Here is a 25,506-nt window from a genome sequence, read left to right on the forward strand (position 1 = left end):
TTTTACGATGTTCCAGCTTATGACGATTTTCGGCTTACAATGCGTCTCATGAAACAGCAACCCCTTCGTAACCAGGGGACTGCCTGTACTATACAAACCTTAGGTCTTTACATAAGAATTGCCTTCTAGCGCAAGCAGGAGCAGGCTATTCTACACACCAAGGTTGTTTGGCTACCAGTGGGAGAGGTGAGGGGTACCCTAGCTCATCCCTCCCTTCGCTGAGTTACATAACCACTTGCCTTATAACCCAGGTAAAGGCTTGGGGGATGGCTCAAGGTGGGCACTTTATGTAAAGACCTCATCATTTGATTACTTAAAAAAATTAAAAAAAATTTTCATTTACTTCTACAAGAATACAAACCATCAGTCTTTGCATTTTTATTGGTCGTGCAGTATCAACGCAAAGGAATCAGTGCAATGCCTCTGATCAGAGGGGCAAAAAAACCTGTGCTTGATTGTCTGACTTCTGCACTTTTCAAAGTACGTACATAATGGGTTTGAAAGCAGCATTACTCTGAAAAGAAAATGAAGAACATTGTGTCGCAGACAATAAAATTGGGCTAAGTAATAGGTTAATTTTATTGCCCAACCCTCTCTCATCTCGCTAGAGAGGGGGTGGGGATTTGCTTCTATTAGATCATAACCATGAAAAAATACTGATCATTCATCTGCATCTGTGTCTGTCCAGAGTATGATGACCTAGGAACCTATCCTCTACCCGCCAAGAGACAAGGTACAAATGGAGAAAGGGTGGGAGGCCAGTCACACTTCACTTCTATTACCGAACATCTTAGAATAGGTGCTACCTGTCTGTTAAGGGAACTGGATGAGCTACACAACTTTTTATTGATTGAATATGAAATTTAGGTCTTGAGGACCAAGCGCTGCAACTCATTGGGATTATTCAGCACCCTGATGAATAAACATGAATGATAAGAATATGTTCACATATGAACGTAAACAATTGAAGAATGATGATAGATATAACTAATGAAAAAATAAATATCAAAATTTAATATCTAAAAACAACTTTATAAAATAAAAATTACTAAAATCTTTACTAGATATATATGAACCATGTTTTATTAAAATAACCAGTTCTTTCAGATAACCATAAGGTTATCTACCTTAATAACATTATTTAAAGTTTCTAAAACTCTTCCCAGCTATTAAGTACTTTACCATAAGGCAATTAAATCTAGGACAATGCACCCGCATGTGCTCAATGGATAGCTGACCATCCACAGTGACCACAAACTGGGGCACTGCCACTGGCTCCCTCTAAAATATAACTATGAGTGAAGCGGGTACGGCCAATCCTAAGCCGCGTTTAGGATGATCTAAAATCTTCTGATGCGACAGAAACCTGAACTCCAAAAACCAATACTTTTCTAATATTTGTGTACTTCCGTATTTGTGGATCAAATAGGGGAAAACCATCTCTGCTGCCATTTCTTATGGATATATCTTCTCTAATAACTGGGTGGATATTGAAATGTGGCACCTTATTAGTTAAGAAATCACATCTCGCAGCATCCTTTGCTTCACTATCAGCCCGTTTGTTTCCTTTCACAACTTGTTGAGCAGCCACCAGAATACCCAAGGAAAAAGTATCTAGGGATGTGTTGTCATCACCTGATATACAGACTGATTCTTCTTGAACATGAGGGAGGGTGCAATGCCATTAACTACATGAACTCTGGGCTGGAAGCAATAGGAGTCCTCCTTGTTTGATGGCTTCACGAAGCCTTAAGAGATAGTGTTTTTGGGCACCTCTTTCTTGGATCAGCCAAAAGTCTTCAAATCTCAGGCCAGAGTTGCAGAGTCATTTTAAGATAGCGAAGAAGCACTTTAACTGGAAATAGCAACATCTCTTCTCGCTCATTACCTACAAAGTCCGCTTTGGAGGGGATTGAAAAGGTCTCTAACAGGTGGATTAATTAGAACAAAACTGATCCCCATCCCCTTGAGTGTTTAACTCTGTGGACCAGTAAGAAAATCAATATACAGCCCCTCAGGCCGTTTAAACTTTGAGGTTGGCCAATTTATAGGAGGGAAAAAAACACACATAAGGCATGGAAAGAGGAAGATATGCAAATGCACACAGTGAAGGAAAAAAATAAAACATTTTCCTTACCTTCCACGAGAAGTTGAAAATGACTATTTACAAACCCTTATGAGGCCCCTTACAAAACAATTGTGAATTGTACAAAGATATACAACTTTTCCTAATAACTAATTTTATTTTATTTAGTAAAATTATAAATCTGAGCTCACACAAAACCAAAACAACACAATATCAAATCAGGCAAGAAATAAAATCAGTAAAATATTCTGACCATATTTGTTGTAAAATATTTACATAAATTTACCAAGAACGAAGTTACAGTAACTTCTTTAGATTTGTACATGTTTTATGTATATTTCTTTGCAATTTGGAAAATTACATTTACAACCAACTTACCATTGTAAAAGACAAAACTAAAACCAACAGCAACCCGTTGGTATAATCATGAGTAAATTTACAAAAAGACATCATGTGAGATAGTCACAGTACATGTGAGATAGAGTCACAGTACATACTCCCTTGTGATGAGAAGCAGAGCTGAAGTCCTGAGATGCCTGATTTTTGTGATTTTAAGCAGTGTAAAAGTTGCCATTTGTGAATTTTATGGGCTGTAGAAGTACTGGGCACCTCTTTGCTGGCCAATTCTTTCCAAATCAACGGCACCTAATATTGCTTCTCTAAAGGATTAATACGTCCACCACCCCAAACCTGTTATTACTACTCCTTAGAAGCTCATCCATCCAGTAGGGGTTAACATTAAAGAAAAAGCACGAAGTTCACCTACTCTCTTGGCCAATATGCCAGGCCAAGCAGAAATACACTCTTGAGGATCAGATCCCTGTCTGATGACTCTCGTAGAGCCTCGTAAGGTGGACAAGTTAAATTCTGAAGGACAAGAGTCACATCCCACTATGGGCATGAGTTCACAGGCAGGCAAGACTTTTCAAAGCTTCTCACCAGCACGAAGATCTCCCAAGAGGAAGAGAGATCTATGCCCTATAACTGTAAGACCAAGCTCAAGGGTGGCCCTGTAGCCCTTAATGATGAGACAGAGATGCTTCTCTCAGTAAAGGAAGACTAGAAAGTCTGCTACCTGCCGAATAGTAGCTCCACCGGAGAGAAACCCCTTTCATGACACCAACTATGGAAGATAGCCCATTTCCCTTGGTAGACCCTGAAGATATCTGCTCATCTCCAATGCTGTTTGGCAAGGAAACCTCTTTTGCACGAGACACTGGATAGCCTCTAGCCGTGAACAGATAGGGACTCTAAGGACTGGTGGAACCCTTCTATGCGTGGTTGGCAGAGGTCGTGCAACTGGGGGATCTCTCCTGGTGCCTCGGATAGTGGAACCAGCAAGTTTGGGTACTACTTGGCATGTGGCCATTTTGGGTGTAACCAGGGTCATTTTGAGATTTGCAGTGTTCATTACCCCTGTTGATCGCTTGATGAATAAGGCAGAAAGGAAGAAAAGCGTACTGTTGAGATTGTCCCATGGGTGGTGAAAGGCGTTCCCCACTGCAGCCCAGGGATCCAGGACAACTGAGCAAAACGCAGGCAACTTCCTGTTGTGTCCCTGTTCCAAAGAGATCTATTACTTGTCATCCCCAAGATTGAATAGAGATTGAATAGTTTTTCTATGACTGGTCACCAACCACCTGATATTATGTCTACCAGGAAGATCCTGCTATTAAAACCTAGAGATTGGTCTGTCACGACTTCAACAGCACCCTTCTTCAGCATTTTCTTCGCCTCACTCAGGTCCTTGGAAGAGACAGGAACATGTTTGTAAAGCGACCGGTAAACGGGTGGGGGTGAGGGAAGAATCTAATGGAAGTTGGAAGTAAAATATCCTACTCAAAGGACATCAGTACACATGTTTTTGCTGTGTTTTTTCTGCCATGTTGCCCAATGACTCAACAGTCAAAAGCTAACCATCAACCTCGTTGAGGGGAATGCCACCCCCCCAGCATCCTCCTCCCTTCTTCTCCCTACCGCCTCTCTCTGGTTTGGCAAAGGAACAAAAAAAAAAAAAAAAAAAAAAGGGGGAAGGGCTGCTGGCTTGGACCCTTGCCTGATGAGGGTTGAAGAAGGCTGAGTATTCCGTGAGTGGCGTGTGCAGGCCCAGCGGTCTTTGTCACTGCGGAGATCAAGGCTTCTACTTGTTCTCTGTTGAAGAGAAAAGTGGAGCCACCCAGCACAAGGTCTATTTCCCGGAGTTAGGACAGATTTGTGACTTACAAACTTCAAACCCATCAGCAGAGAGCTGTGGTCTCACCTCTCAAGTACCAAGTTTTCCCTATTGATGCTTCCATAGATGTTTTTCTGCTCGGAGTTGCTCCAATGACATACCTGGACCATGACAAGCCAAGTCCGAGTCGATCTGTGCAGTCAAGATGACCTCTCTGAAGGTTTATAAAAGTACTTCTGATGAGGGATTGCTGGTAGAAGCAGCTTAGATGGGTCGGTTGGCTCAAAGAGAGTTCTCTCCTCTAGATATGAGAAAATTCACCTGGTCCAGAACCGACTCGGTGAGCTTCAACCATGGCAATCCTAATGGTAAGGATTCCCTCTGAGGCCCAACCAGGCCTTCAAGGCTTGAGGGAACAATTCCACTGTCAGCCAAGGTCTCGTTCCCAAGATTGTTATACTGACAAATCATTTTACAATCTCAATGTAGGATTTATGCAGCTAAGGAGTATCTGCATCCTTGGGGACACGACCCTCCTTTCCTTCCAAGTTGTGGTCTCAAGTTGCAAATGATCCCTCCCATGGTTCCCAACATAACCCAAGGAGGTCGAAGGAACAGGTGAGAGGGGGGCCTGGCACCCTTTGTTGACCTGCCAGACTGAGGCCTCGCAGAAGAGGAAGGACATGAGTGATTGTCATACTGAAATGACAATAGCTTTACAGACGTGGAGACCAGTTAGGTGAGGGTGAATGGGGTTGTCCATGAGACAGGATGCATGTCCTTGTGAAGCACAGGAACTATCCTGAGGAGAATTGATTAATTCACATGAATGTGAACATGAGCTGCCCAAGGAAAACGGTCGCGCCCTACAGGGTGAGGGGATATCCTATCCTGATGAGGTGCAGGACTTGTCCTGCAGGCTGAAGCCTCTATGAGCAAGTCTGACATGCGAACCTTAAGGTTGGCATCGTTTACTCAGGTACCAATCCTCCACCTATTGAGCTACGTCCTGGGTTGGGGATTCAGGGGTGGGGGCATCATTTATACGTTGCATATCTACTCTCTCTCTCTCTCTCTCTCTCTAAAATCCTCGTTTGGGTCTGGGGACCATGAACGCTTATTGTAGCAGCACGCTTCCACTGAAGCTTAAGGGTTAGAAGTTTTATGGGCATGGGTTATATAGAACCCTACACAAGGGGGCTGCCAGACAACCTTTCTACTATGATGAGAATGAGCCTCTAGGTCAGATCCTCAATGCTCTGTAAATAAGAAAGAACTACACCAGTCATTAGGGATGCCTAGTGTCTGGTATTGGAGCCCTGGCCGCACTGCCTTCGAGCCTTGGATGTCCAGAGAAACCAGAGAGTTTGGGGTTCCCTCTCCGGAGACAAGGTAAATGTGGCCCTGATTGTCCGGAGATGTCTGAGACATGGGTCCCCAGGTCCAGTTACATTCCACACCTTGGGTGTCTAGGAAGAGCCAAGTTGCAAGTTCCCCGTCTTGGGACTGGGATGTGTTATAGGGAGATCTCTCTCTCTTCTGCAGAAGACAAAATGTGAGACGGTATTTAGCCATTTTCACAAGAGGAAAAAGTGTGAGACTGTATTTAACCATTTTCACAAGAAGACAAAATGTGAGATGGTATTTAGCCATTTTCACAGAATAGATCCACCACCTTTCTCTCCGTCAAGTCTGTCTGCCTAATGGGACCATCAGAAGGAGAAGGGGTTTTGTTGCGATCAAGCACCACTGCCTTCTTCCTCTTCGGTTCTGTCCGCCTAATGGGACCCCCAAGGGAAAGAGGCAAGAGCAGATGGAGATGAAGGTACAGGTGATGTCGAGGGAGAGAGAACAGGGTCTTCTTCGATTTCATCTCTGCTTAGTACCTTTTCATAAACTCTGCTAGAAGATCCTTAGCGTCAAAAGACGTCAGAGGGCACGTTAATGTTGGTGGGATTGAATGTATAATCGAAGGCCCATAACAGCAGTCAAGGCAGCCTTAGATCCCATTACTAAAACTGTAGTCCCAGGAGGCCTGGTTGACAGCACAAGTTATGAGATCAAACCCCTCACCAATGGATCCCTTGGATGACCTAGCAAAGGCCAGAGGTTATTCGGATCTTAGTAGATTTTCCCGATCTCCCGTAAACCTGCAAATGATGGCACTTAAGTGACTACCTCACCTTGGTGTGTGTGGGGGGGGGGGGGGGGGGGGTCACCCACACTAAGACACGGGAAGAAGCCCTTGAGAATTTGAGGCGAGTTAGTTCCCTCCCCTCCCCCCCACACACTCCCGACTGCCGAAGCACCAAGGGAGTGTGGAGGAGTGAATTCTCCCCAGAAGCAGCAATGGATCGGACTCACATGGGAAGAGACAAGGAGCTACCTGGCATCCTTGCTGGGGAATATCACTCCAAGGATGGACAAGCAATCTTTCTTGGATTTCCTCTTACCTGCAAATCCCATTAATTGCTCCAGGATCCACTCGCAACATTCGGGGCAAATATCACTACTGGAACACATAAGACTATGGCATCATTCACAGCAAAAGGTGCGCAGATCTACAACGGGCGACAGAAAGCAATTGCATTGTTACTTTTCTACATCGGGCCGAAATCTAAACTTGGGCTTAAATAATTCTCAGGTTTGCATACTCAAAACAAGTACAGATATATATACCAAAAAAACAATTAAATAAAAAGGTGAAAGTACAACAGCCAGGAAGCAATTGGGCAGCGGAAGACAATGCTGCTTCCACGGCTCTCCCACCAGTGGTGTAACTACCAAACAACCTTGTGTAAGACAGCCTGCTCCGGCTTGCAATGAAGATAATTTGTATGTAAAGACTGATGGATAGTATTCGTGTAGGAACAATCAAATGTTTCTCAGCTACAATAAAATGCTTCTCAGCTATGTTAAGAAACATACTAAGGTACCCTTTCTTCAATTAAGAACTTAGCAAACTTCGTAAACTCATAATACAATTTAACATCCTCTGGCCCGGCATCAAAGTCGCCTATACTTGTACAATGTTTGTGAGATCTGATATAGTTCATTGTTGTGATACCAAATATTAATATCATATGAATATTTAATCCGAGTCCGCTTTTCCCTGTCTGAACCCAAGATCTGAGGGGTCATGTTGATGAACACAACGTGGCACACACGTATAAACCCCCCCCCCCCCCAACGCCCCCCCCCCCCCCAAAAAAAAACCAAAAAAAAAATCTGTCGTTTGTTACAGCCATTCTTTTGACGAGTTTCACAGTTTAAAGGTACAATCGTAACTTTGCTTTGATGAGGAATTTCAGCTACTCTTTATTACTCTGTACCACTACTTCATTACACCATAGTCCATTACACAATATACTTTTCCCAAGTCTTTGTGTTTTTAAGCATTATAATTTCATTTATTATGATGGCATTTTCACTATATCTTTGCACCATAAGTAACTTGAAATTTTTTACTATATCCTTCTTTGCACCACGAGTAACTCGAACACGTAAAAGAAAAAAGAAAAAAGCAGATGTAATTTGCAGTCTTATTATATGAAGGTAGTTAATTAGACCGCATTACTGGTTGCCCTTGGTTGCCTATTGGGAATAGATTTTGGTTCACAAAACAGGGCATTCCTAGATGCCAGTTCAATCCTGATAAGTCTAATGCAATAACAATATGGCTTCTATAACTCCATGGCTACCGAGTTTACTAGCAGTTACACTTGTATTTATCCGTATATTTATTTATCAATAAAATATCTTGTTTTCACTAACATAGTTGATATCAGTGCACAATATTCAAACAGGTTCCAATTATATAATAAATTCCTTTGGAAGTTAATCAAAAGTGAGTGTTGATTGGATTGTTTGGAACAACTTTGAAGCATTAATCATTTGAGGAGACCTAGTATTACATAGGCCTAAGGCCCAAGGGAGATGCCAGCATACCTTGGTGACAGTCCTAGGACGAGCACGGTTTAAATGATGGAAGGTTGCTGTTCTCAGAAAAGTTACTGCCGGAGAAATAACTTCCAATTCAATTAAGACGCAAGCTGTCCAAAACTGAAATAGATGGAGAAGGTCCAATAATAATGGTGAACCCAACTCGATATTAGGTTGAGGCGACGTCCTAGAAAATAAAATATGCATATGAGGTTTTACAATGTACTACTTTAGAAATATGATTTTCAAAAGTATCGATTAGAGAGGTGTGTGTGTGTGTGTGTATGTGTCCACTGTCAAACAACCTCCAACCAGTGGCGGATTTGAGGGAGATACGTGGGTTGGGGGGGGGGGGGCGACGACCAGGTTAAGTCTCCCCCCCCCAAAAAAAACTTTGCAAATCTCAAAGCTATAATTGAATTTTGATAATGTGTATTCACTGTGGCCAAGTTAAATATTGAAAGAAACACAGAAAATAAGTTTTTCTTTTCTTTATGCATGTATTTAATACTTGTATATGCCAAGCAACATCAATTGCGACTTTGTAAGCAACAATCTTCACAATTATATATAAAACCTCTCTCAGTACATAAAATATGATGTAAATCAATCATAACTGCATACAAATATGAGTACATTTTACCTACACATCATAAAATGTACCGTGTGTTTGTTATTTTTCATCATAGAAGAAAAGTAAGAGCATATTTGGTACTCTCGTGAAAAGTTGTCAGAATAATGCTTTATTTTTCTCTCTCTCTCTCTCTCTCGTAGTAGCCATCTTGCTTGGTGAGACGTACCCGCGTGAAGTCAGATTAATCAACAGATATCACAAGTTTAACATACGACTAGAATTTGGAGAAATATCTAGAAGTGTTCGTGAACTATCGGTGATAAGATTAGTGTGAAAATAGTAGGATAAAGCGTCTTCTAAGTTAGTTTAACAAGTGTAATACTGAAATCAGAACAAGATGGCAGTAAGTTCCAATTGCGGGAAGAGGTGGCGTAATTTAGCTTGCTTGGCGGATTCGCAATACGATGAGGTAGCAGGAAGGGAACTGGCATTTCTCATCTATGAAAGCAGCAACATCCTAACCAAAAGATACAAAAAGCATTCATAGATATATTAGAAGGATATAATCCTTCAAACTGGAACAACTCTAATGAAAACATCTTGAAAATAATTGAAGAAGTTCCAAATAAAATCCAAGTGGCAAGAGACTCATAAAGAAAAGTATACATAAACCAACATATTCCGACAAAGAAAATGAATAAGGTGAATCTTGTGAATATCCTAATTGATGCATTAGGAAAAAGAATGCCAAAAGCATGCAAACTGTGTAAGGTTTGGTATAGCATAGTCAATCCACAAAACCTAATCAGAAAATGTGCTGCATGCAACATTCCGACCCATCCACAGTGTGCTGAGGTAATGCAAGATTTGAGAAAAGATACAAGAATTTTTTGTTCAACATGTCTATCATGGATAGACAATGTTATTAAATCAAGATTGAATGTACAAATAGTTGAGGATGAAGAAGAAGAGGAAGAAGAAGAAGAAAAAGAAGAGGAAAACGGAAGAGAAGTAAACAAAAATGAAATGACAGAAAAAAATAAGGAAAACAAAGAACAAGATAAAAGTATGGATGCAGAGATACTCATTGATACTACATATGAGGCAATAAAGCAGCATACCTACGAAGAAATAAAATTACGATATGACAACGAAAAAGCAAATCCCGAAGAGGCTCTACCCAGATCTGACACAATGACGGGAAAGAGGAAAAAATAGACAAGAAAGACAAAATCTGCAACCTTTTGAAAAGAGGGAATTACAGATTTGGAGAAAGATGTTACTACAAACATCCTAAGGTATGTCAAAACTAGAAATGAAATATGGTAAATGTGCATACTTAGATGGCTATGGGGATGATTGCAGAGATCTGCATCCAAAAATATGTAAAAACCTAAAAGAAGGAAAGGATGTAAGTTCGACAAAAAATGCAAATATATGCACCCTGTAGCCATGAATCATAATCAAATAAATAACCAACCAAGTAATAAAATCCAAAATAAGAAAAAAACAAATAAAGAGAGAAATCAAGAATATCAGGTAAAAGAGAAAAGCAAACCACCAATGAGGATATGCAGAGGTGTCAGCAAAAAATTTCAAGCATCAGCTCCGAAATTCTACTCAAGAGATAATAACTGTATTTATTATGCAAGAGGATATTGCAGAAACGGAGAAAATTGCAGATTCAGACACAAAATGAATAATTATGATGAAGGAAGATCAAATATTATGGAAAAGTTGGATTTTTTAATGTCAGAATTTCTGGAAATGAAAAAAAGAACAACATACCAGAAACAGGAAAGAGACATGGGAAAATCTTAGTTACTACCAATATTAAATGGAAGGAGAAAACACGCAAACCATCATAGTGATGAATGCGCAGGGTTTAGTTACGAGTAACTCAAAAAGAAAAATAGAGTACTTAGAAGAACTAACCCAAAATGAAAAGAAAATAGATATAATGAATATAAGTGAAACCTGGTATTCCCAAGAGACTGGGAATGATGATCAAATAATAGGGTTCCAAACTTATAGATCAGATAGAAAAAATAGGAATCAAGGGGGAACCGCAATATATGGGAAAGACAAAAAACAAGGAAAAATATATGAGAAATATAGTAACTCAGAATGTGAACTAATAGCGGTAGAATTTGAATCTGAAAAATTGATGAACATAGTAAATTATAGACCTCCTAATACTAAAGAGTTGACTTAATAATTGAAAAATTGGATGATATATGTAGAAATCACAAGGACTGGACTATTCTCCTATCTGGTGACTTCAACTTTCCTTTCGTTAGAATGGAAAGAACGAATAGGAGACTGTGGTTGTACTTATACATATAAAAAGGAGTAATAGTAGTGCAGAAGATAAGAGGCAATTTGAAAAGCTATTAGATATGCTACTAGAATACAACATTCAACAAATAAATCACCTGCCAACAAGAAAGGAAAATACTTTAGACCTAGTATTTGTGAACGAGATGAATTATGTTAAAGAAATAATAGTTTATAATGCGAGTATTTCAGATCATAATGTCATAGAATTAACAGTTCATTCCAAAGCAAGTGAAAATAGAGATAAGCAAGAAAGATGAAAAAGTGGGAAGGATATGGAAAATACAACTTCTACAGTAAAAATATAAAAGGGTCAGAAAATTAATGAAGAATTAAACAAAGATTGGGATAACATTTTCGTAAGTGATGACATAAGGGTAAATACGGAGATATTATATAAAATATTGGAGAAAATAGTGGATAAATATATACCGAAGAAGAAAAGTAAACATCATTCATGCATACCAAGAGACAGAAGGATCTTGTTCCAGAAAATCAGAAAGTGGAAAAAAGGTCTTGCAAAAGAAAAAAATGCATGGAAAGTTATAGAACTAAAAAGTAAGATAGAAAATGCAGAACAAAGATTATACAATCAAAAGAAAATGAAAAACGGGACTTGGAAGAAAAAACCCTATTAAATATCAAGCAAAAACAAACCCAAAAAACTATTATACTCATATGCGAAGAAGATGAATAAAAGAAGAATAGAAATAGGCCCTCTGAGAATTGAAGGGAGATTAACGAATGAAAAAAAGGAAATTTGCAACATACTGGCAGAACGATATAAGAGAGAATTCACCCCTAGAATAGATAATGAAGATAATGATATAGAAGTAAGGGACAACGAAATAGTGAATATTAGCTGACATAGAAATTAATGAAGCTGATATTGTGCAGGCAATTAATGAAATTAAAAATGGAGCTGCTGCAGGGCCGGATGGTAGTCCCTGCTATTTTGTTAAAGAAAGTAGTTCATTCTATCGCAAAGCCACTTGCAATATTATTAAGACAAAGTGTAGATACAGGCAAGATTTATGATGAGCACAAATTGAGCATATATCACCCCTACTTTCAAAAGTGGATCAAGACTAGAGGCAAGTAATTATAGGCCTGTGAGTCTAACATCACATATTATGAAGTGTATGAAAGGGTAATGAAGAAAAATATTATGAAACATTTAATAAAAAAATAATTTGTTTAATATAGGACAACACGGTTTCGTACCCGGAAAAAGTACACAAACCCAACTGTTAGTCCACCGTGAGACATATTCAAAAATATGAAAAGCGGAAATGAAACAGATGTGGTTTATCTAGACTTTGCAAAAGCTTTTGACAAAGTAGACCATAATATTATTGCAAAGAAAAATTAGAAAACCACAATATCGTAGATAAAGTAGGAAGATGGTTAAAAGAATTTTTACACAACAGAAAACAGATAGTTATTGCAAACGATGAGAAATCGGATGGAACCAAGGTAATATCCGGTGTGCCACAAGGTACGGTGCTGGCTGCAATATTGTTTGTTATTATGATTGAAGACATAGACAGTAATGTTAAGGATTCGGTAGTGAGTAGTTTCGCTGATGACCCATGAATAAGTAGAGAAATTACTTGTGATGAAGATAGAACGCTCTACAAAGAGACCTTAACAAAGTATATGATTGGGCAGAGGTAAATATGATGGTATTTAACTCTGGATGGTATTTAACTCTGATAAATTTGAATCAATAAATTATGGAGACAGAGAAGGAAAGCTATATGCATATAGGGGACCTAATAATGAGACAATCACAAATAAGGAAGCAGTTAAAGACCTTGGTGTGATGATGAATAGGAACATGTATGCAATGATCAAATAGCCATTCTGTTGGCAAAATGTAAAGCAAAAATGGGAATGTTTGTTACGGCACTTCAAAACAAGAAAAGCTGAACACATGATTATGCTTTATAAAACATATGTTCGTAGTCCAGTCCACTTGAATATTGCAATATGATATGGTACCCACACTATCAAAAGGATATTGCACAAATAGAGAGTGTACAAAGGTCCTTTACAGCTAGAATAGAAGAAGTTAAGGACCTAGACTACTGGGAAAGACTACAATCCTTTAAATTATATAGTCTAGAAAGGAGAAGAGAACGCTACATGATAATTCAGGCATGGAAACAGATAAGAAGGAATAACAGAAAATATCATGGAACTAAAAATATCAGAAAGAGCAAGCAGAGGTAGATTAATAGTGCCCAAAACTATACCAGGAAAAATAAGGAAAGCACACAGAACATTAATCCACTACGCACCAGCATCGATAATGCAGCGTCTATTCAATGCGTTGCCAGCTCATCTGAGGAATATATCAGGAGTGAGCGTAGATGTGTTTAAGAATAAGCTCGACAAAATATCTAAACTGCATCCCAGACCCTCCAAGATTGGAAGATGCAAAATATACCGGAAGATGTACTAGCAACTCTCTGGTAGACATTAGAGGCTCCTCACACTGATGGGACCTGGGCAACCCGAACGAACTGTAAGGTCTGTAAGGTAAGGTCTCTCAACCCGAACGAACTGTAAGGTCTGTAAGGTAAGGTCTCTCTCTCTAAATAACAATAAAGAAGTTAGCATGGCCAGATATCCGGATCATACCACATAAGAGATTTTTAGATTCGCCGTTACTTTAGTTAAAAAAAAAAAAAAAAAAAAAAAAAAATTCAAATATACAATTACCAGTCTGTTCACATGGGCTAATGGGTGGAATATGTGCAAATGTCAATAAATATTCTGTAACTCAGCATGGGGGTGACACCCACAATATGCCCTATATAAATTAACATGTACACAAAACAGTACATACACACAGATATATATACATATGTATCACATGTTATAGACATTAATTACATAACAAACACATATACATATGTATGCACATATACAGAAAAAATTACATCATAAACACATTATTTCCTGCTGCTTACAATGCAGCTGGTGAGGTTGCTTTGGCAAATACAATCATTACATACATGCATAAAGAACAGTGTGTGTGTGTGTGTGTGTGTGTGTGTGTGTGTGTGTGTGTGTGTGTGTGTGTGTGTGTGTGTGTGTACAATTTGGGAAACCACTGATTAAAACATTTAGGATAAAATTACTAATAAATTACCAGATAAAAGCACAATTTACCAAACAATCAGCTAAAATTAAATATTTTACAACTTAAAAATAAAACATGAGTGAATGAGGAAGGCTACCTATTCAAGGAACGGAAAAAAAAGAAAGAAAAAAAAAAGAGGTAAGTGACCACAACAGTTCGTACATGCCCAGACAAAACAGGCCAGAGCGAGAGGAGACGAAGAAACATAGTGTTTAAGCCTGGAGAGAGGTGCTTGATAAACATAAGAATCAAGGGTCGTTAAGTAGGCTGTTTGGTTAGTGTAATTTTGCATTTGGATGCACGAGTCCTAATATTTGAAAATTTCGGATTGGTTATTCTTCACCCCGTCAACTGCAGAAACCTCCAATTTTCTTATCAATCATAGGAATGAGGTTTAATTTAAAAAAAACCCAATTTCCTTTTCAATAATTTCACTTTGGAACGTAAATTGTCTGAGGGAATAACAAAGATTTGGGGCATATATAGCTAGTTTTAGACCGTTAAAGTTCAATGAAGGTTAGGAAACAAACCTTGCTAACATTTGGTTGATAATATTAAAAACTAAATTTCTTGGGAACGATTTTTTTTTTTTGTGTGAAATACTCAAGTAAAAACTTATTTCAATATGAAAAGATGCCCAATCTGCAGTATATCTAAGTGCCCTAAAAAGAAGATTAGTGATTGTATTTATTTTAAAAGAATGATACATGAACTAGAAAAGTTGCTGGCTAGACCTTCAAATGTATTTTTCCGGAAAACAGAAGTGCTAAAACTGTGGTTATGTCAAATAACCTTATCTAAATATGGGAAGTGCTTTTTCGTCTTCTTGTTCTTAAGTAAATATACATGAAGTTGTTTCACATAAATAAAGCCATGCTTCTTATACTGTTGTCTTCCTTTATTCTAAACTAATCTAATCTATATTTTATATATATATATATAATATATATATATATATATATATATATATAATAATATATATATATATATATATATATATATACTATATATATATATATATATATATATATATATGAACTACAGCATTGTCCGACAGTTAAGGCAGCTAAAAGTTAACCATAAACCTAGATATTACGGGTGCCTCCGTTCCTCATTTTCATTCTGTAGAAGCTACACGGTATTTCCAACACTATTCCTCGGTTGTAATTTTACACTGGATCCTGTTAACATTTACCTAAAGTAGCATAGGACATCTGAGGAAGGGGCTTTTGCATCAATATGGACGAAAGCGAAATCGCATTGAATAGTAAAGGAACACATTAACGGTTATGAAAACTCTAATAACAAAAATATTTATATAACACACAAATATATTATATAAGCTTCCCGCCTTTGCCTTTCACAGACCTGGAAGGGGTCATTAGCCCAGTCAAACATTTGTTTTCATATTTTTTATATTTTGATTAATAAATAAAAAAAATATGTGTTGCATTTAAAGTTGTATACGCAACATTTATGCCTACAATTTTGAGTGCTATAATAAAACTCTTCAGACCTTGAAAAAAAAAAAAAAAAAACAAAACAAAAAAAAAAAAAAAAAAAAAGGTTAGGAAGTCACAAAAAAAATCTATACCGCATTTACTACAGAAGAAATGCATTTATTTAAAGAAACATACAAACAATATAAAACAAAATATAAGATAGCCAGATATATATATATATATATATATATATATATATATATATATTTTCTAAGCCTAAGCCAGTTGTGTGTGTGTAGGAAAAGGATCTTGCTCTCGGCAAACTGTAACCAATTAACAGAAATCTGTCACCATAGCACATCATGCAGCTAAGAAACATTAGGGCAACTGATGCAATACTTTGTACCATGACTGTACGTACATGCATATTGCTATAATAGGTTTCACTAGGCCTGCAAAACTTATAAAACTTACCAGTTGTTATAAATTTTGTACTGGTGTTGCCTGTCCTTTTTTACTTTCAATTGTACCAGGAAGCTGGTATTCTGATGAATTGGCAAATTTTTTGTTGTATGACCATGGAAACTTTGCCACATAGGCCTATGGTGGCTCGATTAAGTTAACAGATTGGTCCTCTTATGAGGTAAAACGGAAACCAAAATTAACGTATCTAAATATATTTATTACCCACAATGGCTGGGGAAAATATCAGCCAATAAAAGTTCAATAAACGGTTTAAAATATAATTAAAGAACACCCTTATATTGGCTTCCGGGTAAAGCCTAAAAACTTCGTTCAAACCAAAGAGGGTATATAGGGTTATACCTGGACTTGGGACTTGCGATCTCTATACCAGTAGTATGTAGTTTTAGTGGTGTTCCCACCAGGACGGCGCTGCAAAGCTCTGTGGCCATCTAAATTAAAGGTTAGTAACCCAAATTTGAACAGGGGATTAGTGTATTGTGGATTTATCTTATTACTGTTCATGTTGAACAAGCAAGTATTTAACATATTTCTAGGGTTTAGTGAGCAGTGCTTAGTGAATGTTCATTGTGTAAGTAGTCAGTGAATGTTTACAGTTTAAGGTTTTAGTGCATGCTTACTGTGGAAGAATCAGTGAACGTTTAGTGTCTTGTGAATGATAGTGTGTAAGTATTCAGTAAATGTTTAGGGTTTAGTGATTTAGAGTGTAAGTATTCAATGAATGTTTAGGGTTTAGTGAATGTTTAAAATGTAAGTATTCAGTGAATATTTAGTGCTTAGTGAAAGTTTGGTGAATGTTAGTATTTAGCAAATGATTAGCGCATAAGCATAAGCCAATGAGTGTTTAGGGTTTAGTGACTGCTAGTATAGTTTAGTGACGTTGAGTATGCATTAGTATTTTACGGTTTAGTGAATGTGAATGTTTTGTGAGTAATTAGTAAATATCTTATGACTGTTAACGTTTAGTGATTGACTGTTAGTGTTTTAGGAATGTTTAGTGTAAGTGTTTACTGATTGATGAGTAGTTGTTCATTCGCTGTTTAGGGTTTATTGAGGGATCAGAGGTTTAATTGAGCATTTAGGGTTTGGTGAGTATTTAGTGTTTAATGAGTGTTTTGGGTTTGGTGAGTGTTTTGCGAATGCTTGGTAATTTTTTAGTTTGATGAATGTTTAGGATTGAGTGAGTGTTTAGTGAATGTTAACTGTTTACTGAGTGTTTAGCATATTGTGGTGCCTTGTGAGTGTTGAGTTATTGAGTGTACTAGTTATTTAGTAGTGCGAGTGTATTGTGAATGTTAGTGTTTAGTAACTGTACATTACATTTAGCTAGTGCTTAGTGGCTGTAAGCTAAGGGACATGTATTTTGCAGGAACCATTTATGCTAGAGACTGTTTGGATCCTACAGCAGACACTAGGGCGTTGACCAAAATGGTTTGAGTGCTTAGGCCAACCTGTTTACATCGGGTAATTTTTCTCTGTGAAATTGGGTTCAGTACTAATAATAATACCAGCACCAATATATAAATAATGGTGGTAAAATATTATTGTAATAATAATGTAAACAATAGTTAAGGTAACGTAAATAGTAGCACGAGCTGGAACAATGGAAATTTTTTATTTATTTACATTATTTTTATAACTGACCTCATATTTACAATGTTATGTTCATTTGAGGTAGATTTATATGGCATTAAAAAGTAAATTGGCACATGTAAGATTTATAGGTTACGTGCATCATCACCATCTCCTCAAAACTTCGGTGTGTCCCAGCGTGCCAACCGAACCGCAGTGTGCACTCTTCAGTGCCACTGTGCCATTTCACCAACCCTCAAGTGAACTATAGTATTAGCATTGATTTAAGGAAGCTATACATTAGTTATTTTTATATATTTAACAAATAATAATCTGGTAACCATTAACAAAGCACACTGAACTCACGATTATTTACATACTACAAAGTAAGAATCTTTATACACATGATACTCTGTTCCCACGGTTGGTAGTATGTTCGTGTCTAACCATAATGAACAGTTTCATAATGATTCGGACAATAGTTAAAAACCTTAATAAAACAGGTTTTTCCCTGCAGTTTTATTTTCCACTTGAGTAGATCTAAGTTATCAGTGACGCGTCGGGTATGTCTTTGGAAATAGACTTTTTCCTAATAAAAGAAATACTATCCGAACTATGTATTTCGTAAGGTGATGCAATATCGTATAATAGCGCAATGGTACCACGGCAGATAGGCTAATATGACAATTGAATCCAGTGGTCTATTTGATAACATGCAAATTATGCTAATTAGCCTTATAGTAACGTAAATATATTAAAACGTAAGGCTACGCTTGGCAACGGTACCTGCACATACACTTGTTAATCACTTACTTCCTTTGCAATTAAACGTACGAAACTGGTGTGAATTACTTACTGTAATAATCCTTATGGCTCTAAACAATAATTTTTGCATGATGATCCTGACCACAAGTTATCTTCTATGGACCAATCACTCGTAAGGTATTAATAAGATGACTCAGATGAAAGCACTGTCAAGCACTGTCAACCGCTCCCTACGGACTGTCGCTTGCAGGTTGCAGCATAGCTCACGCTCTGCAGAGGAGACGAGCAAGAGCAAGTTCCGTTTCAGATATTCCTTGCAGTATGACCAAATCTTCACCAAACAAATCCCCTTCACCACGAAATAATCAAACTCTTGTTTGTTTGAATTTTGTCATATTCCAGATTCAATTCTACTGATTTTACTTTAGTAACCTAAATTCATTTAGTTTGAATCTTGTTTTTTTTCCGAGGTACATGATTATTAACAATTCACTGTAGCACATAGGAAAACTTGCAGACGTCATAACATGTTGGCAATGAAATTTTTACTTGGCTGAAGAACCATGAATTTCCCTATTGAAATGAACCTAAAGTCGAAATATATTCACAACTCACTGTGCTCTTCACGGACGAAACAGAGAGAGAGAGAGAGAGAGAGAGAGAGAGAGAGAGAGAGAGAGAGAGAGAGAGAAAACTCCTTTACGGCTAGGGGATTTTTAACTTCGCTTTTGGCAACACTGGCTAACCGCGCGAAATCAGGCGCAATCCCGACCCACGTGAGTCTCCTGCGTTGCAGAGCTACCTGTGTAAAACGCGTATGGCTGCCGTACCAACGCAATTGCACTTGTTGCACTCATGTACTACAACGACATCGTTGCTATCCATTGTATTAGTGCTTATCAAAATGTGTCATGTTTAACAACGCACATATCAGTATCCTGTTTATTTTACGATAGCGTTGATCGGTATACAAGGAAACAAATGTATTACTTTAAGGCGCCAACTCAATGTGCTAAAAACGAAATCAGGAAATTGTCTCACTTGCTTATAATACTGTTGGGGGGAAAGTGACTAGGAATCGGTATTAAAAAGACCAGCTAGTTTTTCCGCATTCTGCATTGCGATAGCATGGAACGATGTAAATATTTGGTGAATTATTAGAACCAAAGATAAAGTTGAGACTACAATATCATGAGTAACGGTCAGGGACGTCATTTGTCGGGGTTGCCTCTTGGCACAAGGACTTGGTTTGCCCCTCTAGTGTTTGAAATAAAACAATAATAATAACAGTAAAATGAACTCCAAGGCGAATCTTGTATGGCTTCCAAATGCGCACAAATTTCCAGAAATTTCTCCGGGGTGTTACAGCATCCCCGCCCCCAACCCCAACCCCCTACCAACAGCTGACATAAGTTCGAAACCTTTGCATCCCCCCCCCCAAAACCCCCCCCCCCAAAAAAAAAAAAAAATCTTTGGAGTTAGGTGACAAGTGGCCCTAATATGAAGTATTTTATTTCACCTGTCACCAGTTTTGTAGTATATATTTCTTTACAACTCTATCTTGAAACAATTTTATAGTTAATATAGAAACGTTACTGACAACTTAGGTCTAGTAACCTAGTGGGAGGCACTGGGTTGCAGGGAAGACGACGAAAGCCGCCGAGTCGTTACATGACTGATGGCTCATTACTGTGGCTTTTGCTTCGAAACAAAGGTCAGAGGTTGCAAATCGCGTCTACATGTTTGATGACTGCCATATTAACGGGAAAAACAGCGGTTGCTCGCTCTCTCTCTCTCTCTCTCACTTTCACACACACACATACTGAATAATAATTACTTTTTACCGACTTGAATCCATGTGCATCGAGCAAATTACGATAGAAATTACTATAAATGTAAACATACCGCATGTTTTCTTAGTACCAGCCAATCAGAGGCCGCCAAACAAACGTTTCGTAGGCGCAAGAATCTACCTTAAATGTATCGACTATAGTAGTACCACAACACTAACATTATCAACATTTCCCTTTTCGTGAACTCTTGGATCAAGACGATATCGAATCGATGTAAATTGCACATTTTACTAGTTAAAAGAAAACCCGCGCGCTATGGAACAAACAATTAGAAGAATTAAATGGCGTAATTCGGTTACATCAGCATGGAGATATATTTGTTGCTCTTTGAATGAATTTTGAAGGCCTGAGCGGAAAGTTCATAATGTATCTACTTACGATCGCATTGACAACATTTCCTTACATATTCAAGGAGAAACGTGGCTAACTTGATACATATATATTTAGAAAATAATAAAAGGTGGTTAGGAATGATTGATAGCCTTGTGTAGCTATAGAGTTCTCTTGGTTTCCCGCTATATTTGACTAAGCTGCCGCTCAGAGCACATTCTTCACTCATAATCACCAAATAAGGTTCTGTCAGTTCTTTGCAGCACGTCTTCGGCTCCTATAGTTTTCACATCAACCGTGCATTTGATGTCTAAGCCAGTCCCTTACGACGCTCCTGATTGGCTGTTGATAAGCCAGTCACAGGCTTGGAAGCTTTCAGTCTCTCTCGAGAGTTCACATGGTAGGATATATGATCCACCTCTCCTGAGGGATAGGTCTTTCAAAAGTATCCTTCAGGAGAGGTGGAACATACATCCAGCCTATGTGAACTCTCTCGAGAGAGACAGAGTTTCTTGCCTTGTGATTGGGTTATCAACAGCCAATCAGGAGCGTCGTAAGGGACTAGCTTTAGACATCAAAAAACAGGTTATGTGAATCTACTATAGCTGCAACCGCTTTTATTCCTTTTACCGTACCTCCATTCATATTGCCTTTCTTCCATCTTGCTATCCACCCCTCTCCTAACATAATTTCCTAGTGCAACTGCGAGGTTTTCTTCCTGTTACACCTTTCAGACTTACCTACTCCCAATTTCCTTTCCGGCGATGAATGACCTCATAGGTCCCAGTGCTTGGCCGTTGTTAAACAACTAAATATATCTTCTTGACACTTAATTGCTTTCCTCTATAAGGGCGCATCAAATTTGTAACCAAACCAAGCAGTCCTTCAGCTAAAAATGGAATTGAATTGACTATAGAATTAAGGCCGAAGGTTTGAAAGGTGTAATGGGATGAAAACCTCGTAGTTGCACCATTGAGGCCTCGATTGTTAAGAGATGGTGGAAAGTAAGAGGCAAAACGGCAAATACATAGGCCTTGAGAACCAACCGGTGGGCCGGTAATAAAGTCAAGGAGGACAAATTCGCAATATTTCTTGGAGGTCATTATCTTTATATATTTTAACGTGCTCGGTAGGTTTTGCCTAGTCTATAAGTCTATAATGTATGAATCACATAATCATTCTTATGTTTAAAACAGAAATCCCCAACGGGCTTGTACTAAACGCAAAGGTGGATCCATAGAGAAAGAAAGAAAGAAAAAAAAAAAGGCAGGGGTGGTCACTAGCGAAGAAAGATTATTGAAAGTTTTTTCCTTGATCACAACGGTACTAAGTTAATTACCCTAGTGGTAAGTAACTTCTTGAATTTCTAGGTACGTAATGTTATCAAATGAAAGTTCAATTTTATATTGTAAATAATGGTGCTGAATCATTCAGGCACAATAATAGCCTAGTGTTATAATACGCTACATTACGATCGTCACGATTAAGGATTCGGTCGAATATATTTCATTGTCATTTTTAAATTCTTTTACATATACGTGACAATTATTCACACAGAATTTATTTCTTGCCTGAGTCAAGTAACTATAGCAGCCCCTGAACACCGTACTTGTTTGACTACCTCGTCACGTAGACTGTAGACGTCGTTCCAAGAGTTCTTCGTCGAACGTTGCGTGACGTTCTAATAGTTGGGGTGGGGGGTGGGGGTGCAGTTTACATCAAACTTCAGTTCTTCAAAGAGAATAGTCAATGCACCAAAGGTTCTTTGCAGCGTGCTTCGCCCCTAGCTGCAACCCCTTTCGTTCCTTTTGCTGTACCTCCTTTCATATACCTTCTTCCATCTTACTTCCCACTCTACCTAAGTGAAACTGCGAGGTTTTCATCCTGTCACACCTCTTTACTGCCAATTTCCGTTTCAGCGCTGAATAACCTCATTGGTCCCAGTAGCTTGGCATCTGGCCTAAATTCTATATTCAGTTTAATTTATGTCTTTTTGTGCATTTAGTGGATGCACCCAAATGTGACCCAATGGACTCTGGTTTGTCTTATTTTTTTTTTTTTTTTTTTTTTGTTTTTTTTTTTTTTTTTTTTTTTTTTTTTTTATGAACAGGGGTAGTAGCATTAAAAAGAAGAAAAAGAAGTCTCCATTCGGTGGGGTGGCGGGATGTGATTGCTGCCTCCCCCATAATATGATCTTCAATTAAATGGTTTTAGCTGAACAGTGAATTAGTACCATGTTGCAAGAAAAAAACTGCGGCATAATTCAGCACCCATCGCGTAAGAAAACAAAACCGAGAATAGGTGATGATAATTCAATTCTGATTTAATCCTTTGTTTCTTTAACATCCGTAATCTGTCATTTATTTTATTTATTTTGGCAAACAAACGTATTAAACTTTCAGTACGTAAATCAGTGTCTCTTTTTATTATATATATATCTATACATACATATTATATATATAAATGGATATAGGTCTATGCATTTCATCTTGAAGAGAGTAAGAACAAACAGACGCGAACAACGGCCCTAAAGACCCTTGAACTTTAGGTATTCGATGACGCGATCAGAAATCGCTGCACCAAAACAACTGTAGCTCAACGGTTTCGAAACGGTTTGCTCTCTCTTAGTAATATGGCCGATCTACCAAAACGTTTTCTCTCTCTCTCTCTCTCTCTCTCTCTCTCTCTCTCTCTCTCTCTCTCTCTCTCTCTCTCTCTCTATATATATATATATATATCTATATATATATTATATATATATATATATATATTTTTTATATATTTGGGCCACGTAGGCTTACGTTAAACCATTTTTTTACTCAGTTTTAGCAAAAGCGAAAAAATAGAACCTAAACAGCTACAGATAAACCTTTCTACAAAACTTCAGTCAGAAATATATAATTGTTAAAACGCTGTTTTGACGCTCAAATTAAATTAGCGTTCGTTCCCATAGTCGCCATGTGCATGAAAAACATTTGTCAGCAGTTGACACGTATTCCCAAGTGTGTGTGTGTGTGTGTCTGTTTTTATATTATCACATTTTGTAACAATAAAATCGCATAGACAAAAACTATAACTATCATAAAAGATAATGACACCCACCCCCCCCCCCCAGAAATATTTGTCCTAGAGACGACACCATAAGTGCACTATCTCGGAAAGATCCAGATAAACAAATAAAACTCAATTGAATACAATATAGGCAAAAGACCAAACACTGGGACCCCTAAGGCCATTCAGCGCTGGAACTGAAATCGACAGTAAAACGGATTGATAGGTGTAACAGGAGGAAAACCTCGCAGCTGACACTATGAATAAATTATTAGGAGAGGGTGGACAGTAAGATAGAGAAAGAGATATAAAAGGAGGTACAGTAAAAATGAGTAAAAGGGGTTGCAGCTTGGGACCGAAGGCACGCTGCGAAGAACCCTAAGTAATGCCTACAGTACACTGCATGATGCGCACTGATGGCCCTAACCTCCTACGCAGAAAAGAAACCAAAACATCGTAAAACTCAACCAAGGCTATGCTTCGAACCTACTGTGTGAACGACTCCTTAACCTATAAGCATTTGGCAACTCTTAGAGGCAATTATAGCCTACTATGGAGAAGGTTGGCAGACACAACTCCTACAACAAAATGATTAATTCTGCGTCATACCAATACTGCACTAGCTACATAATAGAAGTACGTTTTCCGGGTCTGATTGAGACTAAAGTAACACCATGATATATATATATATATATATATATATATATATATATATATATATATATATATATACGCGCAAATTCGCTGATTTAATAAATTGCGCAAAATCTCCGTGGTAGTGCTACTATATAGCAGAAATGGCTTAGAGTTTTAAAGCGATAGGAAAGAACACTAAAGGCGAAAGCAGCAATGTTAGTGATGCATTCAAGATTAATATACATTAATATTTACTAATTCTGTTATAGTAAGAAACTTCAACTGACTGTTGAGTAAAACTTGAAACTTTATTGAAAGTTAGGCCAATGGATATTGCTACGCAGTCTAAAGAACTTCTTAAAGGAAACAAGAAATCGATTCATTGGTGACCCTGGCTAGGGGTTCAACGAGCGTCGGTTTTATCGTTCAAACTTATTATTTTAGGAATGAGGTTCGGGTCTCCAGAGGAGGATGTCTGTCAGCTTCCCTTTGTTACACGATGCATCCTCTGTATGAGATAAGACCTACACTTCTTCTACAACGACTCTCATATCGTTTGCAGGAGGGGGGAGGTATACAAACAAGCACTGCATAAAGGATACACGGACCGCCTCGCTCTGCTTGACAATGGCGCCAAGCTTCAACAAAGAGTGATGTGTGCTACTTTGGCTCTTCATCTATTCGTCACCTAGTCCAAGGTACTATATAGTACTAAACATCGTACGGTAAATGTAAAGCAGACGACCGCACGAAGATAGCGTTTATCATTATAATTTTTCTATCACAATATAGAAATGGGTGTATGTAATACTTTGGTCCCCGAGGGGCTAGCGTCCAAAACAGCTTCCGCCGTGTTAGCACCTGGGAGTGTACGCTTGATAAAAAGCCAAGTGTATAGCACCAAGTGATGGAAGTGGAAGTCCTATAGGTCTAGCTGTACCACCCTTGTTTGCTATTACTGTAAATCTATTAATGTGTTGTTATTCCACTGATTTTGCCGCATACTTAGACATGAAACAGACGAATGCAATTTTATGAAATGTCGCATTATAATAACTACACCTTTAATTACACATGAAATTTTTAATGACTGGGGTCAACTGACTTGGCG

General features: G+C 38.1%; 1 protein-coding gene across 1 annotated transcript in view; it reads right to left on the reverse strand.

Annotated features, from left to right (window-relative positions):
- Positions 1–18,800, reverse strand: part of LOC135219022 (histone-lysine N-methyltransferase SMYD3-like) — a 29,558-nt gene extending 10,758 nt beyond the window's left edge. The window contains exons 1-2 of the mRNA XM_064255458.1: positions 18,617–18,800; positions 8,208–8,321 (exon numbers count right to left, since the gene is read on the reverse strand). The gene's annotated coding sequence lies outside the window, so the exon portion shown is untranslated. The remainder of the gene's footprint in view (positions 1–8,207; positions 8,322–18,616) is intronic.
- Positions 18,801–25,506: the final 6,706 nt, after the last annotated feature.

Source organism: Macrobrachium nipponense, chromosome 1 (genome assembly GCF_015104395.2).
Source record: "Macrobrachium nipponense isolate FS-2020 chromosome 1, ASM1510439v2, whole genome shotgun sequence".
NCBI classification, from domain to species: Eukaryota; Metazoa; Arthropoda; class Malacostraca; order Decapoda; family Palaemonidae; genus Macrobrachium; species Macrobrachium nipponense.